Below are 27,935 nucleotides of genomic sequence, written 5' to 3'. Positions count from 1 at the left end.
AATTGGAATGGGCAGGTCAGGCTTTTTGTGATCGGCCAGAAAACTGCAATTGGTGAACCCCTAGCTGAAATGTATGTATTTTTTAATGCTTTCACAGAAACATATTTTAACAAGTTCAAAGAACACAGAGGAAAATAAAACCACTGTTCATTGTGTTAAAGAAAAAAGAAAGGAAAACCAAGAACCAAAAGCAAAGTGAACCCAGCTGAATCAGGTGTTCACTGCGTGAACACAAACGCAGTTAGTCTTTTTGTTGTGTAAGCCAGCATGGTGACTAATCACTCTCAAAGCAGCTAATGACTCATACAAGTTTCAGATGGATGGAGGACTCTGACAAGATACAAATCCTTTCAGCACAAGATTATATACTCTGTCCTATCACAGTGACACCAATCGTCTCTCTGGATGCGGGAACAAGGTTTATTCGAACAGGGGTCACACGCTGTAGACAGGCCAAGGTAAACTCTGGTTAAGTGTATGTACAGTAAAACCAGGAGAAGGAAGCAATTTAGTTTCATTTAGAAGATTTCTTAACCGAAAGGTCAAAGAATAGATAAAGCGGAAAATCTTTTGCTCGCTGAGTAAAAGACGCTAAATGTAGTTGTAGCTTTCATTTAGACTTGAATTTCTTCAGAGAAGGTTCGAACATATAGCACCATGAAAAAGGATTCAAAACCCTTTAACTTTCTCCTGTTTTGTCATATTACAATCACAAACTTTAATGCATTTCTATTAAGTAAATACTATGTTGAATCACCTTTTGCTGAAATTTTACTTACGTCTTCGGAGCTTGTCTCGACCACTTCGTTCCCCCAAAAATCCAAACCCCATTTGGTTATTTCTCATTTTAGTTTGATGTGCCCAACATCTGGAAAGAACTACAAAAGATGCTAAACCTACGTAGCTTCATCCAATTATCTACCTTCACAAATGTATTCATTCAATGATAGTTTCAGGTTAGTGTGACTGATTTTGGTTGCTCTCTATGTACCGTGCCTTGTGAAAGTACTCGGCCCCCTTGAACTAGTCAACCTCTTGCCACATTTCAGGCTTCAAACATAAAGATATACAATTCTAATTTGATGTGAAGAATCAACAACAAGTGGGACACAATTGTGAAGTGGAATTAAATTTATTGGATGTGTCGCATGCAATATTATTCGGTATTATTACTTTCAGTGCAGCAAACTCACTCCAAAATGACTGATGATGATAAATAGAATCCACCTGTGTGTAATCAAGTCTCCGTATAAATGCACCTGCTCTGTGATAGTCTCAGGGTTCTGTTCAAAGCACAGAGAGCATCATGAAGACCAAGGAACACACCAGGCAGGTCCGAGATACTGTTGTGGAGACGTTTAAAGCTGGATTTGGATACAAAAAGATTTCCCAAGCTTTAAACATCCCAAGGAGCACTGTGCAAGCAATCATATTGAAATGGAAGGAGTATCAGACCACTGCAAATTTACCAAGACCCGGCCGTCCATCTAAACTTTCATCTCAAACAAGGAGAAGACTGATCAGAGATGCAGCCAAGAGGCCCATGATCACTCTGGATGAACTGCAGAGATCTACAGCTGAGGTGGGAGAGTCTGTCCATAGGACAACAATCAGTCGTACACTGCACAAATCTGGCCTTTATGGAAGAGTGGCAAGAAGAAAGCCATTTCTCAAAGATATCCATAAAAAGTCTCGTCTAAAGTTTGCCACAAGCCACCTGGGAGACACACCAAACATGTAGAAGAAGGTGCTCTGGTCAGATGAAACCAAAATCAAACTGTTTGGCCACAATGCAAAACGATATGTTTGGCATAAAAGCAACACAGCTCATCACCCTGAACACACCATCCCCACTCTCAAACATGGTGGAGGCAGCATCATGGTTTGGGCCTGCTTTTTGTCAGCAGGGACAGAGAAGATGGTCAAAATTGATGGGAAGATGGATGGGGCCAAATAGAGGACCATTCTGGGAGAAAAGCTGTTGGAGTCTGCAAGAGACCTGAGACTGGGACGGAGATTTATCTTCCAACAAGACAATGATCTAAAACATAAAGCCAAATCTACAATGGAATGGTTCACAAATAAACGTATCCAGGTGTTGGAATGGCCTAGTCAAAGTCCAGACCTGAATCCAATCGAGAATCTGTGGAAAGAGCTGAAGACTGCTGTTCACGAACGCTCTCCATCCAACCTCACTGAGCTCCAGCTGTTTTGCAAGGAAGAATGGGCAAGAATTTCAGTCTCTCGATGTGCAAAACTGATAGAGACATACCCCAAGCGACTTATAGCTGTAATTGCAGCAAAGGGTGGTGCTACAAAGTATTAACGCAAGGTGGCCAAATAATATTGCACGCCCCACTTTTCAGTTTTTTATTTGTTAAACTAGTTTGACACATCCAATAAATTTCATTCCACTTCACGATTGTGTCCTACTTGTTGTTGATTCTTCACAAAAAATTTGAATTTTATAACTTTATGTTTGAAGCCTGAAATGTGGCAAAAGGTTGAAAAGTTCAAGGGGGCCGAGTACTTTCGCAAGCCACTGTATGCATATATTGTTCATGAATGGTCTCCAAGAGACTGTTTTATTAGAAGTAATTTTGTAATATGATTATTCTTTGGCAATTTGTCTTTGCTGCTGCCTCTTGGCAGTTTGTTTTTGTAAATGAGAACTGGTCGTCAGTCTACTTAACCTGGTTAAATAAAAGTTAAGTAAAACAAATGAATAGCAGCTTTTCACATCTAGAAACTGAACATTTTGGCAGTTTTCCTTTTCACAACAGCTCAAGCTTAGTCAGATTGGAAGGAGAGCATCTGTGAACATCTATTTATTTTCAAGTCTTCCCACAGGTTCTCAGTTGAATTTAAGTCTGAACTTTGATTAGGCAATTCTAAAACATAAATATGCTTTGACTTAAACCATTGCATTCTAGCTCTGACTTTCTATTTAGGGTAACTGTGGAGAGGTTGCTGAAAGATGAACCTCTGCCCCAGTCTGGTGTTTGCAGCATGTAGCTTTTCTTGCTGGATTGCCCTGAGTTTAGCTCCATCCATCTTGCCATTAACTCTGACTGGCTTCCCGGTCCCTGCTCAAGAAAAGCATCACCACAGCATGATGCTGCCACGTCCTTGTTCCCACACAAAACACACAACGCAAGACTATAGAAGACATAAAATACAAGAATGCACCAACAAAGCAACAATAATTGATATAAAAAAAAAAGGTTGAATAACAGCTGGGATGTTTTACTAACCAATTTACAATCTGGCTATAAATATTGAGGGAAGATTTTTCGAATTTTTATGTAATTACCAAAGTAGCGTGTTTGCTAATTATTCAGCTGGATAACATGCAACAGATAAACAAGGAAAATATATGTTTAATATATGTACAACGGCACCTGAGGAAAACTGACGGTCCTCACATTAGCCATCCTATTGGTACCATCCGACATAGCTGGTAAACTGCTCTGGATCAACACTCAGCAGATTGGCAACAGATGATATCCGATGCTCATACTTTCTTTCCCCGTCTCTTCAATTTTAGCCTCTTCCTGCCACCAGTATGAGTGCAAGTGTGCTTTGGTTATTAAAGACTTTGTCTATGTTGGTTAGACAAAAAAGAAGGGAAAAAATCTATCTAAATACATTAGGTTATTAAACGTGGGTGTCACATTATTTAAATGTGTGCCCATAAATGTGTGAGAACAGAAAATTGTCACATAACTTCCAGAGAAAATGGAAAGCATTGATCAAGATAGAGCCATTTCTGTGAAATTAATCAGAACCTGTCTCTGCAATGCATAAAAGAGGATTAAATCCAAGCAACATCAATCAATTTTTAACTGCTCACATTTTACTGAAGGAGAGAAAAATGTTATGTCAGAAAATAGTGTGGATGGACAAATCGTAAACTGTGTGAAAACACAGTAAGCATTTGTCTTTAAAGTCAAGAGAATTCGTTGAGTGGGACCTTTCAATCATTTTCATCAATATTACTGTAACATTTAATAAAAAACAACAGGTTCTGGATTTAGCAAATCCATGGAAGGGACTGCTAATTAGCCTGTCTGCACCATGGGAAGGGTTTAAAGGTTATCCAGTGGATTTGTTGGTCTAAAATGAATATTTAAGAAAAATCAATTTTTCTCCACCTTTTAAGTAGGTTAGAATCGGACCACACTCACTGACAATTACAATAGAGAATAGAGCTTTGTCTTGAATGTATACAAGAAAAATCTAACAAGAGGTGGGTCATCAAATAAGCTGCTAGCTAGTAGGCCTATGTGCAGGGCAACAGTTACTTTGTAAAACTGTTACGAGGTGCTGTCCACTTCAATGAATGATTGAATGAATGAAAACAAATAGTTACAATTATTTTGGTCAATATTGTCATCATGATAATCTGTAACGACAGCAAATTAACGTAAAAAAAAAATTGCAATTCTTGCAGATAAAATCTATTTTTCCTCAATTTTTTGTTATTTATTCTACCTAAAAGTGTCTAATCATATGGTTTAAATTAATAATAACAATAAATAAAATGAAAATGTAGCATGTCACATCACACAAAAACCATCACTGTGGGTGTAATTGTAAACAACGGAAAAACTCTCACTTTGTTGGAAAAACCCAGATTCCTTAGATTGCAGCAAACATATTAACAAATCCACAACGTCCACCTTTTCATTGTGGATTTAAGAGGACATTTCTGTCCCCTGCTCTACATGTTAACAGTAAAATGTGTTGGTGTTTGTTACTGGTACTCCATTCCCAATTGACAAGAAAAGCCGCCTGCATCAGCCATCAACAACATTTGCATATGCATCTCTTAAATAAAAAATAATAAGATCAATTGGATTTCACTCACTGCAGCAACTAGAGATGCCTTAGTGTGTATACATAAACTAATGGAAATCAAATAATTCATAAAGTTTGTTTGTTTTAAAAGAAAAAGGTTTGTGTGCTAATTTAAGGGTCAGAGGTGAGGGGCTTTTAGCAAGGTGTTTAATGTGGCCAATTCAGAAGGGGGTCAAAGGTTATGATCCTGAGGTTGGCTCTTAGAAACAATGTCAAAGAGGGATCAGGTGCAAGAGGCACAGCTATCACTGAATACATTAAATGCGTGAATCTGCACAACCTCTCTTTGTATTAGGAGAGATCGCCAAAGTGTGCTCACATTTCTGTCCAAAAAGAAAGAAAAGCAGAAATGGAACATAATAAAATAAATCAGAATGGTGGAGACCAAAGTGGACAGGATGGTGGGACATCGTCCAAGAATTTCACATACTTAATGATGGTCTAACTCTGTTGGAATACAAATGGTGAGTGCAAAAGAGAAAAAAAAAGCAGCTCTGCCCTTCAAGTCTTTATCACCAGAACATGGAACATCTGCTCATCCATATATCAGCAACTAACAATAACAACTAAAAACTGCTGAAAGGAGTTGCTTCAAATAAGATGGCATTAAAAAACATAAAGGCACTGACTGCTGAGCGTGCAGAAGGTGAGTGATTTCCGTAATCCCCAGGTTGCAGAGGTTGATTTGGTGCAGCCTAAAGGAACTCTTTCCTTATCCGACTGTGAAGCCAAACATTTTTCTTCCTCCAGACCTTCAAGGAGAGCCCCAGGCAGCCCAAAGACAAAGGGGAGGGGGGGGGGGATTCAGTCTTTGTGTGTTCAGATGTGGCCTCATCTATGCTTCTAATGATTGGCCTGGTGGCCTGCTTTAGCCCCTCCTCATCTTAAGACTGAAGTTGACTGATGGATTGGTGCGTCCAATCCCCTGTGGGTTTTGGCGTGAGGGCACTCAGTCTGAAAGAGATTCACTACTTCATGTTAGAGAGGCAGAGCTTGAGATTAAGTCCCTAGAACACACTAACTAATCACTTCTTTCCCCGTTTGACAATGTTTGGCAGCTGGATTATAGGAATAAGTTATTTGGGAGCTGTCCAGTGCTGAAAACAGGGATCAGTTTTACTCCAGTAACTGGAAATGCACTTTTTAAAACATATTCCACTTTTCTCTATAAACAAACCACAAAGTACAAACAGATCATAAAATCCCTGCTTTAGTTCACAGTCTGGTTCTTGTTTGGGAATATGGTGAACACCTGTGCACAACATGACAACACGTCTGTGAACCAAACATAATACATTTTTCTTAAAGGTAGCATGGTCATAATGCGTTAAGCGTGCGGCGGGCTCAAAGGTGAAGCTTATTTTGATCAGAACTTGGCCGCTATAAGTGAGAGCTGGTGCTCATTTGCATTTATATAGGCTCGTTCTATTAACTATTACTACTGTATCAGGGCAGGAATTGAAGCCATAATCACATAAGTGACATATTAGAGTGAGCACTTTCTTACCAGAGAGAATATCAAACTCTAACTGAGTATTACTTTTGGCTTATACAGAAAATACAACCTCAACAAGGTTCATATTATGTAAGCCAGCTGGAAAAATCTACTCGTTTATGAGCCACATTGTAAGACTGTCTAATTTAATTATTTAACAAATTATTATTTTTAATTTGGAAATAACAGAAAACTTCTGTCCTGTTTCCAGTGGTCAACAATAATTTCGCTTAAAACTGCTACTTAATTGAAAATGTTTAGTCAGCTTAAGTTATTGTTCAGTTACATTTCATGCAGTAAGCTAAGATCTACGCAGGGGCGTTTCAGACGTTTTCAAAGGGGTTAGCCAGATGGGAGCCACTAAAAATTTTGCAAAGTTCTGTATAACAGAAATTCAGTTTTATTGCTTATATGTTGTTGCCATATGTGCATCAGTGGAGGAAAGGGCCCATAATCAGTGACTGATATTTAAAAGAAACTCTGTGGCCTCATGGGCGAGCAAATTTATAAGCATGTCTTTCAATTCTCTGGCCACCCCATGGTGGCGCCACTTGATTTTCATTAAAAATGCTGAAAACGTTATTGCATTGCTTGCTTTGCCCAGAGATGGCAACTGAAATCTAAAGACGTAGACTCGAGTCTACGTCTTTAGAGTGGCCATAATTTATACAATGGCAAATTGTCATAATATTTATCCAGAGTACAGGCCATTTAACAGAGATAATAACAGCTTCCAATTTTACAGTAAGTAGACCACAGCTCTGACAGATATTAACATATTTTCCTATTAAATGGTATTGTTATGTCCACTGACCTCTAGGGGCTCTATCACACCTTGATGTACTGCTGACTTCAGCTGTGCATCAAGGTGTGACAGCAGGCCTGCAAAAAAACAGAAGAAGGAAAGAAAGAAACTCTCTTTTAGTAAGAGAGCCCCTAGAGGTTAGTGGGCATAACAGGTGTGTTTGATTAAAAAATCTGGGATGCTTCCAGTCTTGGCTGCACGGTGGCGCAGTTGGTAGCAATGTTGCCTTGCAGCAAGTAGGTCCTGCGTTTGACTGGGGGTCTTTCTGCATGGATTTTACACGTTCACTCCATGCATGCATGGGTTCTCTCTGGTTACTCCCAAAGTCCAAAAGCGTGACTGTTAGGTTACTTGGTTAATTGCCCTTAGGTGTGAATGGGTGTGTAATGGTTGTTTGCCCTGTGATGGACTGGTGACCAGTCCAGGGTGTACCCTGCCTCTTGCTCGCTGGAGATAGGCACCAGCTCCCCCGCAACCCTGTACAGAAGAAGCGGGTATAAAAAATGGATGGATGTTTCCATTCCATGTGTAGTAATAGTTCATAGCAATCTGTTCCTAAACTCTGTTTTGAATTACCTCAGGCCATTTTAACATTTTCAAAACTAAACAAACCTATCTATGAAATCTGATTATCTCACTATGTTTAATTACAAGTGTCATTAGAAGACATTTCTGGTTCCTCAACAAAAATGCACTTCCATTTACATTTATTTAGAAATTCCCTTTGATTCACTCACTTCATCATAACTCACTCTATTGTGACACAGTTACCTTAAAACATTAGACTTAACAAAGCTTTTAAATGCAGATTTGCATGGTTTCCTAATATTTCAAATCCTCCAATTCAAGGTAAGAACAGGGCAAAACCTCTTAAATTGGGCTAGAAAAAGCAGACGTATAAACAAATATCAACAATGTCTTTACAAATATACTACTGGTTCATCAAAATAAAAGCCCTTTCTTTTTAACTTTGATCAGAAATTCAGCCTTAGCTGTTGTAAAGCTTAGTTTTTTAGTATAAATATGCAAAAATGCGTATTTATATTTATTCCTGATTAATTTTGAAAATAATTCACATGCAGTTTTTTACATGCTGAGCTAAATGTTCCTAAAAAGATAAGGATGTTAAATGTTTATATGATAAAGCAGGCTTAAGTTTAAAGATTTTAATATATCTTCTGCAGCAGTTCTATGTTTAAGGCAGACTGGATGTTGAGGACTGTAATTTCAGACATTAGAGGTGTGAAATGTGACGTTGAGTTGGAAAAAAAAGACTTGAGAAAATCTCAAGTTTTTCTCATAAAAAACAGATTATGTTCACATTCTGTCAATTCAAATCATAACTAAGAAGCAAATTGTACAACAAGCAAAAGTGAAAGTAAGCCATTTATGTTTCACTTGCTATATGATTAATTAAACAGCTCTGCGCCGTCTCAAAGGATTGGACGAGCGTTTCCTATGTTCCACTGCTGACTGACTCCAGGCGGTCCAGAGACAGACATGATGCAGTAAACTGAGGGTGAAAGTGGGTACTCTATTTTAGAATCAGAGACCTTTCTTCCTTTCAGCTGTGCTCTCTCATGCTTCAGCTCCTTGGCACTCATCTCCAAACTTGAATTATTGTACATGCAAACTACTGCATGCATGCCAGGTCTCATTAGACCTCTCCAATTCTCTTATGTTCTCATAAACACACGCATGTGGACAGAAGGAAAAAGCATTTAGCAAACTTTCTCCAGGCCCTTCTCTGCCTTATTCTTGGAAATCCTCTCATCCCAGAGGCTCCGCCTTCCTGCCCCTGTGTCACCCCTAACATGTATACATATTTCCTGAGCTCGAGTTCAGTGTAATGTACCGCTTCCTTGTTAACTTCATCTTTCTTTGTGTCGCTGACACACAGCCTGTGGTGGGCGTGCTAAAAGGGGTGACAAAAGGAAGAAAGCAGTTGGATTTCTCTAGACTGAAGTGGTAAATGGAAACAGAATTGGCCTTTATTGGTCAACGGGGGGTCTCCCATACTCACAGACAATACAGCACATTTGTCAAGGTGACCTGATGTGTTCCTTCTCTCACCAGTTATTTGTACATGCCCAAGTTTGTTTACAGAGGGGCCCTCATTAATGAAGAGCCCGTCCCTTTCTCGGCACCATGTAATCTATTTTTTTACCAATCAAATTATCACTTTTAATGGCATCTCAGCATTTCATGATCATTCAAAACCAGAGAAACGTTGGTTTGTGCAGACATGAGGTGCTTTATGCTCCTCCAGATTAGCTCAAGTGATTGCTTTCAGGGTGGCTTAATAGAACATATGATGTTGAAAATTATTTTGCAACATGTTGCCTGTTCATCAAAGGGCATTAATTTATAATACAACAGATTTTATTTCTTTCTTTTTTTTTGTATTTATATAAACATGTTTGGAAGATTTATTTTGGACCTTCAGAGCACGCCACTTTTAAGTCTCCCTAGGACAACAGCATAGTAAAATTAGGTAAGCTAGAAAAGGGACATATGTCAGAACAACTTATGCTATTTCTAAACTTCATTTTTTGCTTTTTCTTCATTTGTTTCCCGTTCTTACCTTTTTTTATTTGCTAAGGTAATACAGAACAGCAGGATTTGTCACAACAGACAATGTTGAAGACGATGGCACTTGGTCATAACGAATTATCCAGTTTTGTTTTTAACTTGCCACGGAAAAGAAAGGCATTTCAAGTACTTCTTACCAGACCACTTGATTCTTTTCACACTGGGACCTTTTTTTTTACCAAAATAAATGGTAAATAAGATTAATTTATACAGCACTTCTACAGTCATACCAACCATTGATAATGCTTTATTCTAAGGCCACATTCACCCAGTAGAATTCAGAAAGTAAAACACTTTCATACGCTGAAATGTTGACTGGTAAACCGCTTGAAGTTAAGTGACTTGCCTAACGGCACATTGACAAGTGGGGAAGCTGGAATCAAACCCACAACTTTCCTATTGCAAGTCGAAAACTTTTCCTATTGAACCACAGTCATCCGAAAGAAGCCAAAAAAAAGCCTGATGCAAGACTTAGATAAACCAGGATATCTGAAGCATCAAAAGAGCATACTGACAGATTACTAGGTTGCTTATAAAATGGATTAAGAATTATTCTACCAGACCTAAATTTTGAGCCAAATTTTGTCACAGGGACATTACTGAGGCACAATATATAAAGCCATCTCTTACCAATGTACACTCTGAAAATAGACTGGCAAAGCATTTATTTTAAAAATAAAATCCCTATTACATGCTTTCCCAATAATGTATTTCCTAAATTACTGGCTTCAAGCCCTTGCCAGTATAACAGGATGTTTTTGCAAAACCATATTCCCATTTTGGAATAGGAACAGGAAGACATCTAAAACTTGCAGAAATACTTTATATTTTCATTCCAAACATTTAGAACTTATTGTCACCATCTGGCCACTCCTTATAAAAAAAACTTTCTGAAGGTTCATATCCGTCTTCACTGTATCACCAGCCAGAAGAAATCATCGCTCACTTTAGATTTTCCCTTTTTTCTTTTATCATCAAAGACACGCAATTTAGATGCATTAGTGCTCTCTTGAGAGAAAGCCAAGAAAGGACGCGCTAACAAGGTTTCTTGCTGGGTTGATGATTAATGCATGGAGCTACATGGGTCATAAATATAGTCCAATATTAAAAGCTTTGAGTTCTGAATAATTAAAGACATCCCAAACGGTGCGATTTGTGGGCGTGTGGAAAGCTCATGCCATGATTGTGCGATGTTGATTTTTCCACATGGAAAATACTTATTTTTAAGTCATTGCAATTTGTACTTTTTGTTTTAACTTAAGTTGCTCTGTAAGCGTGTTTTATATACATATGTATGTATATAAGGATGTCAAATCACTTAAAATGCCCCGAAAGCAGATGATGAGCGGTGCAGGCGCCTCCGGTCACTTGAAGGCTTGAGCAATGACACACTGACCAAATGACTGATGTTATCGAGCATGCGGGAGATGAATAATGATTTTTTGCTTTTGTTCTTACCGTATATGAGAGAGATGATGTGTGTTGCTGGTGCAATCCTCAGGAATGTCAGGAGAAAGCTTTGCGCCTCAGAGCAGGTGCTCTAACCAAAGCCTCTGGCGGCTGCACAAATCGACGAATTTAGGCTCGGAACAGCACTTTGCAGCTGCAGTAAAACCGTGCTGAATGTGTGCACAAGCGCTCCAGGATTTTTTTTTTTTTTTTTTTTCCACTTTTCACTCTCACTTATCGTTATCTTCTCCTTGCTGAGTCGAAATGCACCGGTTATCCCAGCAGACGTTGATATCTGCCTGATCAGAGTAGATGCACAGACACAGAAAGAGATACAGAGACAGAGAGAGAGTAGAGTTGCTCCGTCCGTCCCCCTCCGCACCGGCAGGGAGAAAGGCAGCATCGGGCTGAACAAAGAGGCAAGCGGGGGCAGACAGACGCAGCGCCCCCTTTCAAAGAGGTGATGGAGAGGGAGAGTGGGGGTGGACTTCATGAGACCATAATCCGATTCCTACATAAACCCCAAACGCTTATCTGGTTTCTGTGCAAAAAAAAAAGTAGAATTTACCCCATGAGATTACAGTGACCATCATCTGAACCCCCACTGATGCTGGTGTCTCTTCTTCTTATATAATTTCCATACATATCTACTAAGTGATAAAGCTAATCATAATTCTGCGGTCCGCGTCGTTAATTAGACAAACTTAACATTATGTCGCATCTTTTCAGTTAATGTATGAAGAAGTAACGTTTCGATAGCTCTGGGCAGATTTAAGTGTAACACAGCTGTCACAGATCATCTGCTCAAATCTCAGAGCTGCTGCTGTGTTCATGCAAACCAGCAGCATCATTCATCTCAAGGTTAAGACAGTAAGGCTGCCTGACCACAGGTTGAGCTCCAACACTGATTTCTGTCAGTGATCAAGTAAAAAGAAGTGCAGAACACTCCTCTTTGTCATTCAGCAGGTCTGCAGTTTCTCGAATGGCTTTGAATGATGGACCTTTCTTTCCCTGTTGAGACTGAGACAGGAGTTGGGTTTTGGAAACATAATAATATAATCAGTAATCACAGTGACAGACGTCACGGCAACGTTTTTCATGGACTTGCTGAATTTATGTCATATGTTTCTGCTTTGCAGAACAGAGAAACTCCTTTGTTAAATGTTAATAAAAAGCTAACGGTCATTTAAATCTGATTTTAAGTCTGCTGACATTGTGCTCCTTAATTATACAGAAAAATCTGTCTAAAATATTGTCTCATTCCTCTTGACATTTGTCATACTCTTTAAAATGTTCTGGAGAGTATTAAGAAAAAGCGTATGAAGTAATTTTTCACTTTGATGGTCCAAGCCAACAGAGGTTCATGACTTTGATTTATTTGAGTGGCTGTGTGCGTAGAAAAGCTCATATCCATTGTAACCCAATGCATCACAGCTGTACGCTGTCTTTCGATAAGGTTAACTGCAAACTTTACAGAAGCTGACTGTTAGCTGGATAACTGGTCTCCAGCATTTGTGTAGCTTTGGCGTATTGCCATAAAGAACATGTATTTTAAAATACATTTTATCAACACTTTTACCAGTGTCACATTAAATACCACATGATATTGTGAGAAAGTCCATATTCCCCATCTCTATTCAGGGTGTTTTATTTACAGTATGTAACCGTGTGCATGGTGAAAGATTTCATTGTTATTAATTTTCCCAACAAAACTCTTGCAGACAGAAGGTTTACTCATGGTTCCTGGAGTACCTAGAAGAACAATAGGAAGCAGCGCTTCCAGAAACCAGGCTCCTTTTTGTGTGGAACCAGCTTCCAGTCTGAGTTTGAGGGGAAGATGGCATCACAAAATAAAATTCTAAGGAAGTTTACTGTTTAAATGTTGGCTTAAGAATAGCTTATTTATTCTTAATGAAACTACATGCCCCCCACAAATCATTTAAAGAAACAAAAAACTAAATCAAGCAAGGAGTATTATCGCAGATCCTTCCTCCCAGCAGCTGTTAGACTTATAACCATCACTGCTCTCAATAGACTCAATACGTTTTTACGTATCTGCTGTTATTTGCACACTTTTTCCATATTTTGCAAATTGTCTGTTGTTTTTTATGCAAATAAACAAATATACATGCACATGTTAATAATCCTACACATTTCTTAGAATGTGAGTATGCTATTTTTTAACTGTACAGCATTTTTTCCTATGCTGTAAGTTTGCTCTTACTGTACAGTCTCTTATTCCTTCTTTGTGTTTTTATATTTTTACCTTTGTCTGAATCTGCATGCTTCTTCTTGCCTGTCACTTTGCTGCTGGTACACCTGAATTCCTCCACTGAGGGAATAATGGTTATTTCTATACTAAGTCAAGACCGATCTGGAAAATCGAGAAATACCAAAACTTTCACGAGACTGCAAGCTGCAAGATGTTTTCAATCATATGAAAGTGGTTCACAAGTAAACAGTGTTTGCAGGGACATGTTAGCAGCAAAACACTCAGTGGCTGCTGTGTGCACATCACACGTACACAGCAATTACAGCTGCAGGTGATTTGGGATATGTCTCTACCAGCTCTGCACATCTAGACACTGACATTTTTTAATCACTGCAAAACAGCTCGAGCTTAGTCAGACGGAATGTCTGTGAACATCACTTCTCAAGCCTTGCTGCAGATTATTGATTTGAATCAAGTCTGGACTTTGACTGGGCCATTCTAAACCATTCCATAGTTGTTCTGGCTGTATGTTTACAATCAATGTCCTGCTGGCAGGTGAAAACCTGCCTGAGTTTATGACATCTGTTGCCTCTAACAGCAAGAAATAAACAGCATTAAGATGTGTTCAGGGGGATAAGCAGTGTTAGTTTATCACCGCACAGCCTTTTCCATGTTGGACAAAAAGTTTAGATTTGGTACCATCTCAGCAGAGCATCTTCTTAACTGGTTTGCTGCACCCCTGATGTTAGGATTTTCCTTTAATAATGGCTTTTATCTTGCCACCCTTTCATGAAGGCCAGATTTGCGGAGTGCAAATCAGATCCTCAAATCAGAGCCTCAAGATCTCTGCAGCACCTCCATTATTGCCATGCACTTCTAGGCTGCCTCTCTAATTTATGGTCTCCTGGTCTGGTTGGTCAGTTTAGGTGCAGAGAGATGTTTTAGTAGGTTTGTAGTTGTGCCATACTCTCCATCATGTTCTCCGTCTTCAGATGATAGCTTGAACAGTGCTTTGTGAGATATACAAAACTAGGGAGGTTGTTTTATAACCTAACCCTGCATTAAATTTCTTAACAGCTTCATCTCTGACCTGTCCAGTGTCTTTGTTAGTCTTCTTGCTGTTTGTTCACTAATGTTCTCAGACAAACCTCTGAGGTCTTCACAGAACAGCTGGATTTATACTGACATTAAGTTATACACAGGTGGACCGTATTAATTGAGGGACTTCTGAAGGTAAATGGTTGCACTGGATTTTATTTAGGAGTATCAGAGTAAAGGGGTGAATACAAAATTATTATACACTTGTGAGATGTTGATTTAAAAAAAAATGTTGTAAGCTATGTATCATTTTCAGTTATTTGCTTCCTCTGTTGGTCTGTAACATAAAATCCCCATAAAAGGTTGATCTGGTGGTGTTTGGGTGATATCCCTGGAATCCAAAACTGAAGTCATTATATAGGGAAAGCTGGTTTTACATGTTCTTTTAAACTTTATACTGGAAACAAGATAATTACAAAGTAGAGAGAGACACTTCAGATGAAGCAAACACATTTACATAAATACAAAGACATTGTGTTTTTCCAATTGAATTTGTAAATCCACAAGTGGAGTTCAGCGAGGATAGACAAGATCAAAGGTAAACATGTCATTCAGCTAGAAATTGATCCTGTGGAACTGAAACCAGGACAAGTCTTCTGTTCAGAGTGTCTATAACATGTAGGAGTTTCATATAACAAGTATTGATTTCTCCTATCAAACAGTGTAGACTTACAGCCCAGAGTCCTCTGATGCAAAATGATATAAGCAGTGTCTTAATTTTTTATTGCATCGTTGTTTACTGACAAAATGATGGTCAAAATTATGTGCATAAATGCCCATCTAGTTGCCTCTTTGTTTTCTAAGCAAACGTGTAACAGAAAGCGTGCAGCAGAAAAATGATGCACACCAGTGTGCTATAGTTCGCCTCAAGATTCTCAGGGCAAATTTCCTCAACCATGGAAACTACTTTTCATGTCTGTTGTTCTTTGCCTTATAATAACTGTACAGAAAATAAATGCTCCAAAAAAAAAAAATGTATTTGAATGCAAAAATTACAAACAAAACTGCTTTTTGTCTCCGATCAAGTTGTATTTGTTTGGGGCTTAGCTTTGATCCACTAACAAATATTTGTTCTAGGCAAACACTATGAAGTGTTTTCTGTTTTTCTTTATTTTTTAATAAGAAAGAAAAATATAAACACATGAAACAAATGACTTTGATCCCATTAACAATGTTCTCCATATGGAACATGTGTACAGTGCCTTGGAAAATAATTTTTGCAGCTTCAACTTCTCCACATTTTATCCCAACCACAAACCAAACAAGTGTTTCATTGGGATTTTACGTGATATACCAACATATATTAGTGCACAATTATTAAGAAGTTGGAAAATGATCAAAGGTTCTACAATTTTGGTACAAATATTAGTCAAAAAGGTGTGTTGTGGATTTATGTTCATCCCCCTCTACTATGACACCCTTAAATAAAATACATTGCAACCAACTGACTTCGGACATTATGGAAATAGTAGACATAGTCCATCTATGTGTAATTTGTTCTCTGTATAGAAACAACTGTTCTATGAAGGCCTCAGAATAGGGTGACCAGATGTCCCAGTTTGTGCAGGACTGTGCTGCATTTTCACTCCTGTCCCGCTGTGCCTCAAAAAGAAACAATGTCCCGCATTTGACTGGATCAAATTCTGAAAAGTCAAAAAACTATTTGACCGGAGCTTTTCTGAAATGTAAAGAAAGCAGAGTTGCAGTCATCATCACAGAGCCGCATCAGCTGTCAATCAAGATACGCAGCAGCAGCGTCCCGCATCATGACCAACCTGTGTGCCATGATGCTAGTAAAATAAAACAGAACAAGAAAAGGATTTTCTTATATAGCTTAGATGAGTAGGCCACACAGAATGTAATGGAAACAAATGGCTATGTCACGGAAAAGATAATGCAGCTAAGACTGAAACGGTTTATAACTGGGTGAGGCCAGTGAAAGGTGATCTCTGCGGGAGTTTTATGAAATTTGCCAAATCTGTTTTTCAATTTCACACATAGGTGAGCACGATGTGAAGCAACAATGTAAAAGTGAGTCGCACAAGAAATGCACAGTTGAAAAAGCCGCATTCACCGCATTGACCTTTCAAAGATTCCAGCACAACTGAAACCCAACAAAACATGGCCATGTACCATAACCAAGAGGCAGGCAATATTAAGAAAAGCAACCACAAACCCCATGGTAACTTGGCAGGAGCTGCAAAGATCTGCAGCTTGGGTGTCTAAAAGACCAATATTAGTTGTGCACTCCACATCTAAACTTTATAGGAAAGTGACAAGAAAGCTGTTGTTGAAAGGAAACCAGAAGAGGTTCTTTTCACAGTTTGCCACAAGCCATGCAGGCCTGTGGATGGAAAACCTTGACAATGTGGAGGGCACTTACCTTCCAGCTGGAGACCAACCCTAAAGACACAGCCAGAGCTGCAGGGAAACAGTTTAGATCAAAGCATATTCATGTGTTAAAATGACCAAGTCAAAGTCCAGTCTTATATCTAACTTTGAATCTGTGGCAAGATTAGAAAATTGATGTTCAAAGACCCTTTACATCTAATTTGACTGAGCTGGAAATATCGTCCTAAGGAGAATGGGCCACAATTTCAGCCTCTTGATGTGCAAAGATGGCAGAAACATACCCCAAAATGTTGTCAACACAGCTTATCAGTTCTCTGAAAGTGTTGAGAAAAGGAAACAGGAGGGGGTGAAATAGGACTTGTTAACCTCCTGCTGAATCTTAAATTGCCTCAAAAATAGACTGAAGCAGAAGGAGAAAGATTAACAGGAGCACTAAACTCTGCTCTAAGAGTTTAACAGCAAAGACTTTAGGGAACCATTCCTTGGAGCTATGAACACACAAAACATCATCAGCACACAGGAACAAACTCTATAGGATAAAAATGTTTTCTCTGAACTTCTTCCTGTTTGCTTTGTGGCCTCACAGCAGCAGCACATTGAATGCTATTGGGGCAGAATATTCAAATTAAGCTGATATTATTTACAATTTCCTGCAGATACTGAAAGCTAACATTTAGATCTGTTGTGAGCTGTGACTTTCAGAAATGTCATGTGCCTCAACACAAAGATAAACACTCAATCAGTCCTCAGAGAACGCAGAGCACACACTGCAGCCAAGATCAGGATGATGACATAAGAACTTTTTCTGGGAAGCTCCTCCAGGTTCTCACAGGGCGTTGAATTATTCTTCTGTGGAACACGTACAACACTCTAAAGGAATAAAGACAGAGTAATGAGACTCTCTACAGCTTTTTACACGTTGGTTGATGTGGTGTGTTCAAGCTCCCGAGCCGACTTGTTATTTACTGGCCATGTTGTTAATGCAAAAAGATCAAAAGAGCCACATAAAACGAGGGGAAACAGGATATCTCCTTGTGGAGAGAGGTTCACTGCGCTGGATTTTATGAAGTCTGCCATTAAGTCTGCTGACAGCGGAGATTTGGTGTTAGCCACCATGCTGTGTTTGAAACATTTCCGAGCCAAGTCAAGCCCCACAGCAGCACAGCCATGGAGGAAGTCACAGAGACGTGGTTGGCAGAGGCGCAATCTATATTTATGCATTTTTTATACAGAGAGGCCACATATTCACTGGATTTTGTTTGTTTTTGCCTCATTTTCTTGTGGTGGTTTTAGGGATTATGGCATGCGTGTTCCCTTTTGAAAGCCTCCAGTTCTGACGACCCAAATAAGCTTATGTTGGTACTCCCTGTCAAACAGTTCAACACTTTGTTCCCACGCTGTAAATATGTGAACGGTTTAAATGATCTTGAACTCTTTCAAATTCATGTCACATTGCAACCACAAACTTCAATGTATTCAATGTGTTTAATTGTGAAGTTGCAGGAAATGATCATTTACAAGTAAACGTCTGGGAAATGTGGCATGCATTTGTAATCAGCCCCTCTGAGTTTGCCCTCAATATTTAAAAAAAAACAAGCAAACAAACACCTGAAGGACTTTTGTGGTATGTCTCTAACAACTCTGCACATCAACACACTGTTTTCTTTTGAAAATACCTCAAGCTCGTCAGGTTGGACAGAGAACATATATAAACATATGTAAACCTAGATTTTGACTAGGCAATTAAAACAGATTGATATGCTTTGATCTAAACCATTTCATTGTAGCTCCGACTGCCTGTTTAGGGCTGTTATTTTGCTGGAAGGTAAACCTTTGCATCAGTCTCAAGTTATTTGCTGCCTCTAACAGATTTTGCCCTGTACTGAGCTCAGCCCATTGGTAACCATAGCCATTTGTTATTTTCTTTCTGTTTCACAATTATTAACTACTTTGTGTTGGACTACCACATAAAATCCCAGCGATGTTTCATCTATGCAACCAGGCTTTAGCAAGACCAGATGAGTGATAATGCATCCCAGTGCTCTATGCTCTCCATAGAGAAAACATCACAGTTTTGAATCAACATGTTAGCTGTGTTGCATTTGAAATGTAATTCTGTTGCTTAACCTCATGTTTTTCTGCTGCTACCTCTGCTCTGGTCATTATTCTATCTGATAGATTAAATGTATAATATACATCAGTTTCTTTGTCCTTGAGTTATAATATCTATCTTTCCAGAATGAGGGCACCATAGCCAGTCCCAGCTTAACCTTTAGCTGTTCTTCCATTAAATCACAAAATCCCTGTAGCGGTGGCTTGAGAGGTGACTACTCTGAAAGAAACGATGTCAAATCCCCAAAGACATCTCACATCACTTCAGTTTCTTTCTCATGTACTGTATATGAAAATATACAGGGGTTGGACAATGAAACTGAAACACCTGTCATGTTAGTGTGGGAGGTTTCATGGCTAAATTGGACCAGCCTGGTAGCCAGTCTTCATTGATTGCACATTGCACCAGTAAGAGCAGAGTGTGAAGGTTCAATTAGCAGGGTAAGAGCACAGTTTTGCTCAAAATATTGAAATGCACACAACATTATGGGTGACATACCAGAGTTCAAAAGAGGATAAATAGTTGGTGCACGTCTTGCTGGCGCATCTGTGACCAAGACAGCAAGTCTTTGTGATGTATCAAGAGCCACGGTATCCAGGGTAATGTCAGCATACCACCAAGAAGGACGAACCACATCCAACAGGATTAACTGTGGACGCAAGAGGAAGCTGTCTGAAAGGGATGTTCGGGTGCTAACCCAGATTGTATCCAAAAATCATAAAACCACGGCTGCCCAAATCACGGCAGAATTAAATGTGCACCTCAACTCTCCTGTTTCCACCAGAACTGTCCGTCGGAAGCTCCACAGGGTCAATATACACGGCCGGGCTGCTATAGCCAAACCTTTGGTCACTCATGCCAATGCCAAACGACGGTTTCAATGGTGCAAGGAGCGCAAATCTTGGGCTGTGGACAATGAGAAACATGTATTGTTCTCTGATGAGTCCACCTTTACTGTTTTCCCCACATCCGGGAGAGTTACGGTGTGGAGAAGCCCCAAAGAAGCGTACCACCCAGACTGTTGCATGCCCAGAGTGAAGCATGGGGGTGGATCAGTGATGGTTTGGGCTGCCACATCATGGCATTCCCTTGGCCCAATACTTGTGCTAGATGGGCGCGTCACTGCCAAGGACTACCGAACCATTCTTGAGGACCATGTGCATCCAATGGTTCAAACATTGTATTCTGAAGGCGGTGCACCAATACACACAGCAAGACTGGTGAAAGATTGGTTTGATGAACATGAAAGCGAAGTTGAACATCTCCCATGGCCTGCACAGTCACCAGATCTAAATATTATTGAGCCACTTTGGGGTGTTTTGGAGGAGCGAGTCAGGAAACGTTTTCCTCCACCAGTATCATGTAGTGACCTGGCCACTATCCTGCAAGAAGAATGGCTTAAAATCCCTCTGACCACTGTGCAGGACTTGTATATGTCATTCCCAAGACGAATTGATGTTGTATTGGAGTCCCTACACCATACTAATAAATTATTGTGGTCTAAAACCAGGTGTTTCAGTTTCATTGTCCAACCCCTGTACTTGCATCTTATAATTTTATCAGACATGCTAAATATTAAAATTAAATGTAGTATTTTTGTCTTCATCAGAAGCCCGAGTTTGTTCAGTTGTCATGGAGATGGTTCAGCTATCATAACTTGCCCTGACCCATGTTGGTGGACAGCCAAGGAGGATCAAGGAAGGCATTCAGATCAAACAGGAGGTTTCAATCTAAAGAGGGAATACAATCTTTCCATTAAAACAATTTATGAGAACAACTCATCTGAATTTTATTTCTGTCCAAGTAGTTTGCACATTATTTTCAACATAAAAATTTCTCAGGGCAAGAGAAAGTTTGTGGTTTGTTTCATTTGCCGAAGATGTTTTCTTTTCTATAAAAATGAATAAAAAATTAGACTGAAAGCAAGTAATTTTGCAGTTTTGTTTTAGGGCAGTGCAGGCTATGACTCGAAATTTGTCTCGGTTTAAGCTTAGATTAAAATAATAAGGAGAAGACATTGTTAATGGAGGTCTTGGCTACCTGGGACAGAAATGAGAAATTAAAGAAAAAACATCAGAAAGCTGACTGGAAGCAAACATGAGAACAGAAATAAGGAGGAGGAGAGAACAAAAGGCGCCATGAATACCCAAATCAGAAATAGATTCGTCTCACAGTGATACACACTTCTGAGACGCACTGGTACTATTTTCGGTTTTGCATTTTTTTCAGTTTCTTTTCCTTGTTTTGTTTTTTTTAATCTTCAAAGTGTTTTGTTCGGTTTTATTTTCAGTTTGTCAAAAACATGTCATGTAGATTTTAAAATTAGTTTGGACAGCGTTAAAACCATCCAATCTCCTGTGACACCCTTCCATAAACACATGCACACATTCTGGTGAAAATAAATAAATGAAAACAAATTTGTTAATTAGGCATTTGTGTACCTTGACAGTTAAAATTCAGGTCATGTGTGAAGGGACAGCTGTTTTCATGCATGATCGGGGCGTGTGGATATGACTGAAACATGTGTGAATGTGTGTCTCTAATTGAGATCTGCTGTGCAGTGTCTGTGGTCTGCCTCACAGTCAACCTTCATCCTGCTCCTCATCCTCTGCTTTCTTTCATCCAACCTTCCTTTACAGCACAGAAAATAACAAATACAGCTTTATAAAGGTACCACTGCTGGCAAGGCTTCTGGATGTGTACATACACACACAGAAATACACACAGATACAGCCATACTCTTGTGTTTTGTCATTTAACTGTTTTTATTATTTTATCATTTGTCATCTAAGCTTTCATAAGAGTAAGGTTTTTCTTACTTTGATATTTTTCTTACTTTGTATATTTGTCATATTACTTTACTGTTGAGACAGTGAGTTTCTCCATTGAGGGACACATAAAAGATTATTCCACTTTAACAAATAGCTTACTAACATTTTGAGTCCCATCTATTCTCCTGCAAAACTTTATTTCTTCCAAATAAAGTTTGTTTGTCTCAGAAAAATCTCTGTTCAGCTCTGCTCTACTCCGAGTCAATGTCGTCTGCATGGACTGTTTTAAATCCAATTTCCTTTCTTGTCTCATTCTTCACTGCAGTGATTTACTGTAACTCTATTATTGATTGTTTTTTACACTGCTTTTCACAAAACCAATCTCCTATCCCAACTTTTTATTTTTCATGGCAACAAACCATGAAATATCAATAAAGGAGGTTGTGTTTCATGATATGTTTGAAAAAGGAAATGGTACATTAAATTAGAGAATCCAACGATAACTGCATGTCAGCTGATGGCCTTCACATTATTGGCACCCCTGGTAAAGTTGTGTAAAAAAGCCTAACAGTAAATATACTGCAGTGGCAAGATCTCACCCTGAAGATGTTAGAAAAATCGAAAATCTAATTTGAGGAGATTTGTTTATTAGGTAAAGGACAATGTCACAGATATAGCTCCCTCATTGTTGCAACTCCAAACAATGCCTATAACATAAATATAGTTAAATCATTTTTAAATGTATATTTTACTTTTCCCAGTTTATCAAAATTTATATGAACTTTTAATTAACAATCCATGGCTTCTATTTTCCCAGGGTATAAATATGATGTGAAACAGGGATCAATTTCACTTAGCCATGGTTATATGAAAATACAGACTTGCCTTAACCGGTTCATCTCTACGACTAGAACAATAACTAAAGAGTATAAAAGAGCAGGAGCTGTGGAAAACAAGGCTGGATGAGGACTCATTTATTGAGCTACAACCCACAGTGAGGTTGATGGCAAGTGAGATAAAAAGAAATATTCAAAGCTCAATGTTAGAGAACTGCAGCAAAGAGGGGCATCCTGAGGTCACCAAGCCTCCATAACAGTGATGGTATATTATGTACATAGCAACGTGTTATTCAGAAGCCATGCTATGAATATGCTTTTCTGTCCTACCATCACAAAGATAAATGTCTGGAGTTTGTTTTATGCTACTGGTACTTTAGCTAGAACTCTGTGCTTTGGTCAGGTGAAAGTATGACTGAAGTTTTCTGCAACAAGCACATGGTTCTGGTGTGAAACAAAAACACATTAGTGGCAAATCACCTCACACCCACCTCATGTTGGGCGCAGTTCAAGAACAATCTGAAGGTTTCTGACATTTGTCATAAAATGTATAGTCTGTCTGTCTGTCTGTCTGTCTGTCTGTCTGTCTGTCTGTCTGTCTGTGTGTCTGTGTGTCTGTGTGTCTGTGTGTCTGTCTGTGTGTCTGTGTGTCTGTGTGTCTGTCTGTCTGTCTGTCTGTCTGTCTGTCTGTCTGTCTGTCTGTCTGTCTGTCTGTCTGTGTGTCTGTGTGTCTGTGTGTCTGTGTTAGCAACCTTACAGAAAATGTTACAAATGAATTCTTATAATTTTTTTTTTTTTTACCAAATTTGGGTCTTAGCCCAAGGAAAAATCCATTAAATTCCAGTGGTCCTAGGGTTTTTTTTCAATGGCACCAGGGACTTTACGTTGGGTGGCAGAGGTATGCAGTCTCTGACTGTCTTGTTCCTAAACCTAATTGTCCTTGTTTTACAAAACTTTAAGAGAAGGCTTGGTCGTAGATTACTCTAAATAATACTTCATAGGTTCATACCTGTCTCAGATTTTCAAGAACTAGACCAGCATCCAGACCATGAAAAGGTTTTAATCCAAGTTTTAATCCTGACTCAGATGACCTCACCTCTGACAGCATCGGGATAGTTTCTCTTTTGCAAAGGAGTGGCTTGCATGACTGTTTATCACATACTGGGATGAGTAGAATTAATATATAAAATCAGGACAGGGCCCTTTAACACCTCTTTGCTGTTGCCTTTTATGATCTACTTTCCCTCCTCATCTACACCTAATTGCTGCATATAACCAAAACGTCACACTTGATTAAATTAGAAAATAACAAAATAATGAAACAGACTGTACTTTTTGTCTTTCTCCAGACCGCCACATCTAACAGTATAGTGTGTTTCAGTTTTATTGCCTAACAGGCATGACTCTAACTGAAGCCTAAACCCAGTTTCTTCTCACTGATCTTCTGGGTTTTTTTTTTGCCAGAAAACATGCTCCACTTTCCCCACTCTTTCTCTGAACATCTCTCACCGTGTTCAAGGACTGTATTTCATGAGAGAGTAAACAGCTCTCAGGAAGGCTTTCATCACACCTGTCTGTTATCAACCCTCTGTCTTCTGTCTAACACTAAAACAGAAAAATCATGGATCTTAACCATTTACTGTTACTGAAAACATGGGAGCCTTTGCACAAAATGCATTTATTTTTTTCTGAAAATGAAAATAAAGTGAATTGAATTAAATAATAAAAAAACAATGTTTCTGGAGGTATAGTCTTTGATAAGCTATGTTAAACTATATTAAGATAGATAAATAATACTATCTCACAGTCTCCTAATCTATCAGCAGTCAGTCTGAAGGATTCATTCTTTACCAACCCACTAACAGATCTCTGTCACAAATGTAAAGAAGAATCAGGAGATTTTGTGTGTTTCTAAGGATTAAGATTAATTTATGATGAACACTAAAAACAGTAAGTTTCAATAAAGGGGAAAGATTATAAGAAAATCGTACAGGAACTATTAATTTATATAATCCATAACTAATTGTATTTCTAATCACACTAATGTCTACTTTAATTAAGATTACAGAAGCACACAGACAAATCTAGGATGAAAACATAGATAGTTACTCATATTCAAAGGACTTTTCAAACCACTAATAAAAGGCTAAAATGGAGGTTTTATGAACTGGAACAGAAACAAAAAAATTCTAATTAAAATTAAATGGGTTTTTTTTGGCCTCTCAGAGGAAAGCAGTTTTAGAATTATGGGTTAAATGCTAAACATTTATATTGTAGCTTCACACTGAAGGCATCAAAACTATGAATTAACACGTGGAATTACAGGTCCTTCTCAAAATATTAGCATATTGTGATAAAGTTAATTATTTTCCATAATGTCATGATGAAAATTTAACATTCATATATTTTAGATTCATTGCACACTAACTGAAATATTGTAGGTCTTTTATTGTCTTAATACGGATGATTTTGGCATACAGCTCATGAAAACCCAAAATTTCTATCTCACAAAATTAGCATATCATTAAAAGGGTCTCTAAACGATCTATGAATCTAATCATCTGAATCAACGAGTTAACTCTAAACACCTGCAAAAGATTCCTGAGGCCTTTAAAACTCCCAGCCTGGTTCATCACTCAAAACCCCAATCATGGGTAAGACTGCCAACCTGACTGCTGTCCAGAAGGCCACTATTGACACCCTCAAGCAAGAGGGTAAGACACAGAAAGACATTTCTGAATGAATAGGCTGTTCCCAGAGTGCTGTATCAAGGCACCTCAGTGGGAAGTCTGTGGGAAGGAAAAAGTGTGGCAGAAAACGCTGCACAACGAGAAGAGGTGACCGGACCCTGAGGAAGATTGTGGAGAAGGGCCAATTCCAGACCTTGGGGGACCTGCGGAAGCAGTGGACTGAGTCTGGAGTAGAAACATCCAGAGCCACCGTGCACAGGCGTGTGCAGGAAATGGGCTACAGGTGCCAGAAGTCCAGTGTCAAGTACCCACAGTCAGTGATGGTCTGGGGTGCCGTGTCAGCTGCTGGTGTTGGTCCACTGTGTTTTATCAAGGGCAGGGTCAATGCAGCTAGCTATCAGGAGATTTTGGAGCACTTCATGCTTCCATCTGCTGAAAAGCTTTATGGAGATGAAGATTTCATTTTTCAGCACGACCTGGCACCTGCTCACAGTGCCAAAACCACTGGTAAATGGTTTACTGACCACGGTATCACTGTGCTCAATTGGCCTGTCAACTCTCCTGACCTGAACCCCATAGAGAATCTGTGGAATATTGTGAAGAGAACGTTGAGAGACTCAAGACCCAACACTCTGGATGAGCTAAAGGCCGCTATCGAAGCATCCTGGGCCTCCATAAGACCTCAGCAGTGCCACAGGCTGATTGCCTCCATGCCACGCCGCATTGAAGCAGTCATTTCTGCCAAAGGATTCCCGACCAAGTATTGAGTGCATAACTGTACATGATTATTTGAAGGTTGACGTTTTTTGTATTAAAAACACTTTTCTTTTATTGGTCGGATGAAATATGCTAATTTTGTGAGATAGGAATTTTGGGTTTTCATGAGCTGTATGCCAAAATCATCCGTATTAAGACAATAAAAGACTTGAAATATTTCAGTTAGTGTGCAATGAATCTAAAATATATGAATGTTAAATTTTCATCATGACATTATGGAAAATAATTAACTTTATCACAATATGCTAATATTTTGAGAAGGACCTGTATATACTGAACAAAAAAGTGTGAAACAACTGAAAATATGTCTTATATTCTAGGTTCTTCAAAGTAGCCACCTTTGGCTTTGATTACTGCTCCACACACTCTTTGTTATGATTCTGGCAAGTCTGCTCTACCCTGTCTCCCTGGCTGCAATCAGCAGATTAGATGCACCTGGTGGCTGCTGCAGTGTAGTGCAATCAGTACTGTGTCTGGCTGAATCTTGGGTCCGCCTGTTTCTGATTCGTAATAGAAAAATCTGGCCAAAAATGGACCCATCGCCAGCACAACAGTGGCGCACCCACGTTGATGAGACCCTTTCCTGGTTGGGTTCCGGCTTGGAGGAAATAATTTCCACATTACGTTCTGGCAATCTTGTCTCCGAGCCGCCACCGTCACAAAGAAACCACGCCCAAGTAACACGGACAACAGCAGAGGTAAGGGAGCCACGCCTCTCTCCGCCTGAGATGTTCAGGGGAGACCCAGACCAGTGTCGAGCTTTCCTAACTCAGTGTGAAATTCATTTTGAGCTTCAGCCGTCATCCTTTCCCACTGAACGTTCCAAGGTGGCTTTTGTTATATCTCTGCTGGCAGGAAAGGCGAAACAGTGGGGAACTGCTGAATGGCAAAACAGGTCTGCATCTTGTAACTTCTATGAAACTTTTTCCAAGCAACTCATTCGAGTTTTTGACCCTGTTATTCCAAGTCGTGAAGCCGCAAGAGGATTACTGTCCCTCAAACAGGGTGATCAGCCTGTCTCGTCCTATATAATTGACTTTCATTTGTTGGCTGCAGAGAGCCATTGGAATGAGGCAGCACAGATGGATGCATTCATGCAAGGACTAAACGCAGACATCAAGGATGAGTTAGCGACCCGTGACTATCCTTCTTCCCTGAAACAACTCGAGGACCTGGCTGCTCGCATTGACATTCGGCTGGCAGAAAGAAGGAGGGAGAAGCGACATGAGGAGGGTCGCTCATCATTTACTCAGGGTTCTGCACACCGGCATGAGAGAAGGAGCCGGTCACCTCTCACTGAGGAAAATGAGGATTGTGAGCCTATGCAGTTGGACAGAACCAAGATTACCCCTGAGGAGAAAGATCATCGGAGAAGATTCAAGTTCTGTTTTTATTGTGGAGAGAAGGGACATTTAGTACTCAGGTGTCCATTAAAAGGACAGGCTCAGCAGAGGAAGGGAGGTCTCTACTGAGCCGAAGTCAACTAACTGCCTCCTCCTTCTTGTTTCCTGCTCGTTTTCAAACCTCTTCCATGTCTCTCCAGGGGGCCGTGTTTATTGATTCAGGAGCAGACAATTAATTCATGGACAAAACATTTGCAAATAAGAACGGCATAAAACTTATTCCTTCAGCTGACACAAGAAACGTGCTAGCTTTGGATGGTCACAGCATGAATAATTCACACCTCAGGATGGAGGAGATTACCTTAACAGTTGGAGGTAATCATCAAGAAAAAGTAACTTTCATGATCATTAATTCACCTGAACTTCCTGTTGTCCTAGGGGTCTCCTGGTTGCAGAAACACAACCCTCACATTGACTGGAAAAAGAAAGAAATTCTAGGTTGGTCTGAGTCATGCTCCACTGCCTGCCTTTTGTCTGCTGCT

The 27,935-nt window shown here is 39.4% G+C and overlaps 1 protein-coding gene across 2 annotated transcripts in view; it reads right to left on the bottom strand.

Annotated features, from left to right (window-relative positions):
- Nucleotides 1-11,607, bottom strand: part of LOC124869940 (neurocan core protein-like) — a 77,352-nt gene extending 65,745 nt beyond the window's left edge. For both annotated transcript variants that reach the window (XM_047368200.1, XM_047368201.1), the window contains exon 1: nt 11,211-11,607. The gene's annotated coding sequence lies outside the window, so the exon portion shown is untranslated. The remainder of the gene's footprint in view (nt 1-11,210) is intronic.
- Between the last annotated feature and the right edge of the window lie 16,328 nt (nt 11,608-27,935).

Source organism: Girardinichthys multiradiatus, chromosome 6 (assembly GCF_021462225.1).
Source record: "Girardinichthys multiradiatus isolate DD_20200921_A chromosome 6, DD_fGirMul_XY1, whole genome shotgun sequence".
NCBI classification, from domain to species: Eukaryota; Metazoa; Chordata; class Actinopteri; order Cyprinodontiformes; family Goodeidae; genus Girardinichthys; species Girardinichthys multiradiatus.
The sequence above is the reverse complement of the archived record's forward strand: the minus strand, read 5'-3'. Positions and strand labels throughout refer to the sequence as shown.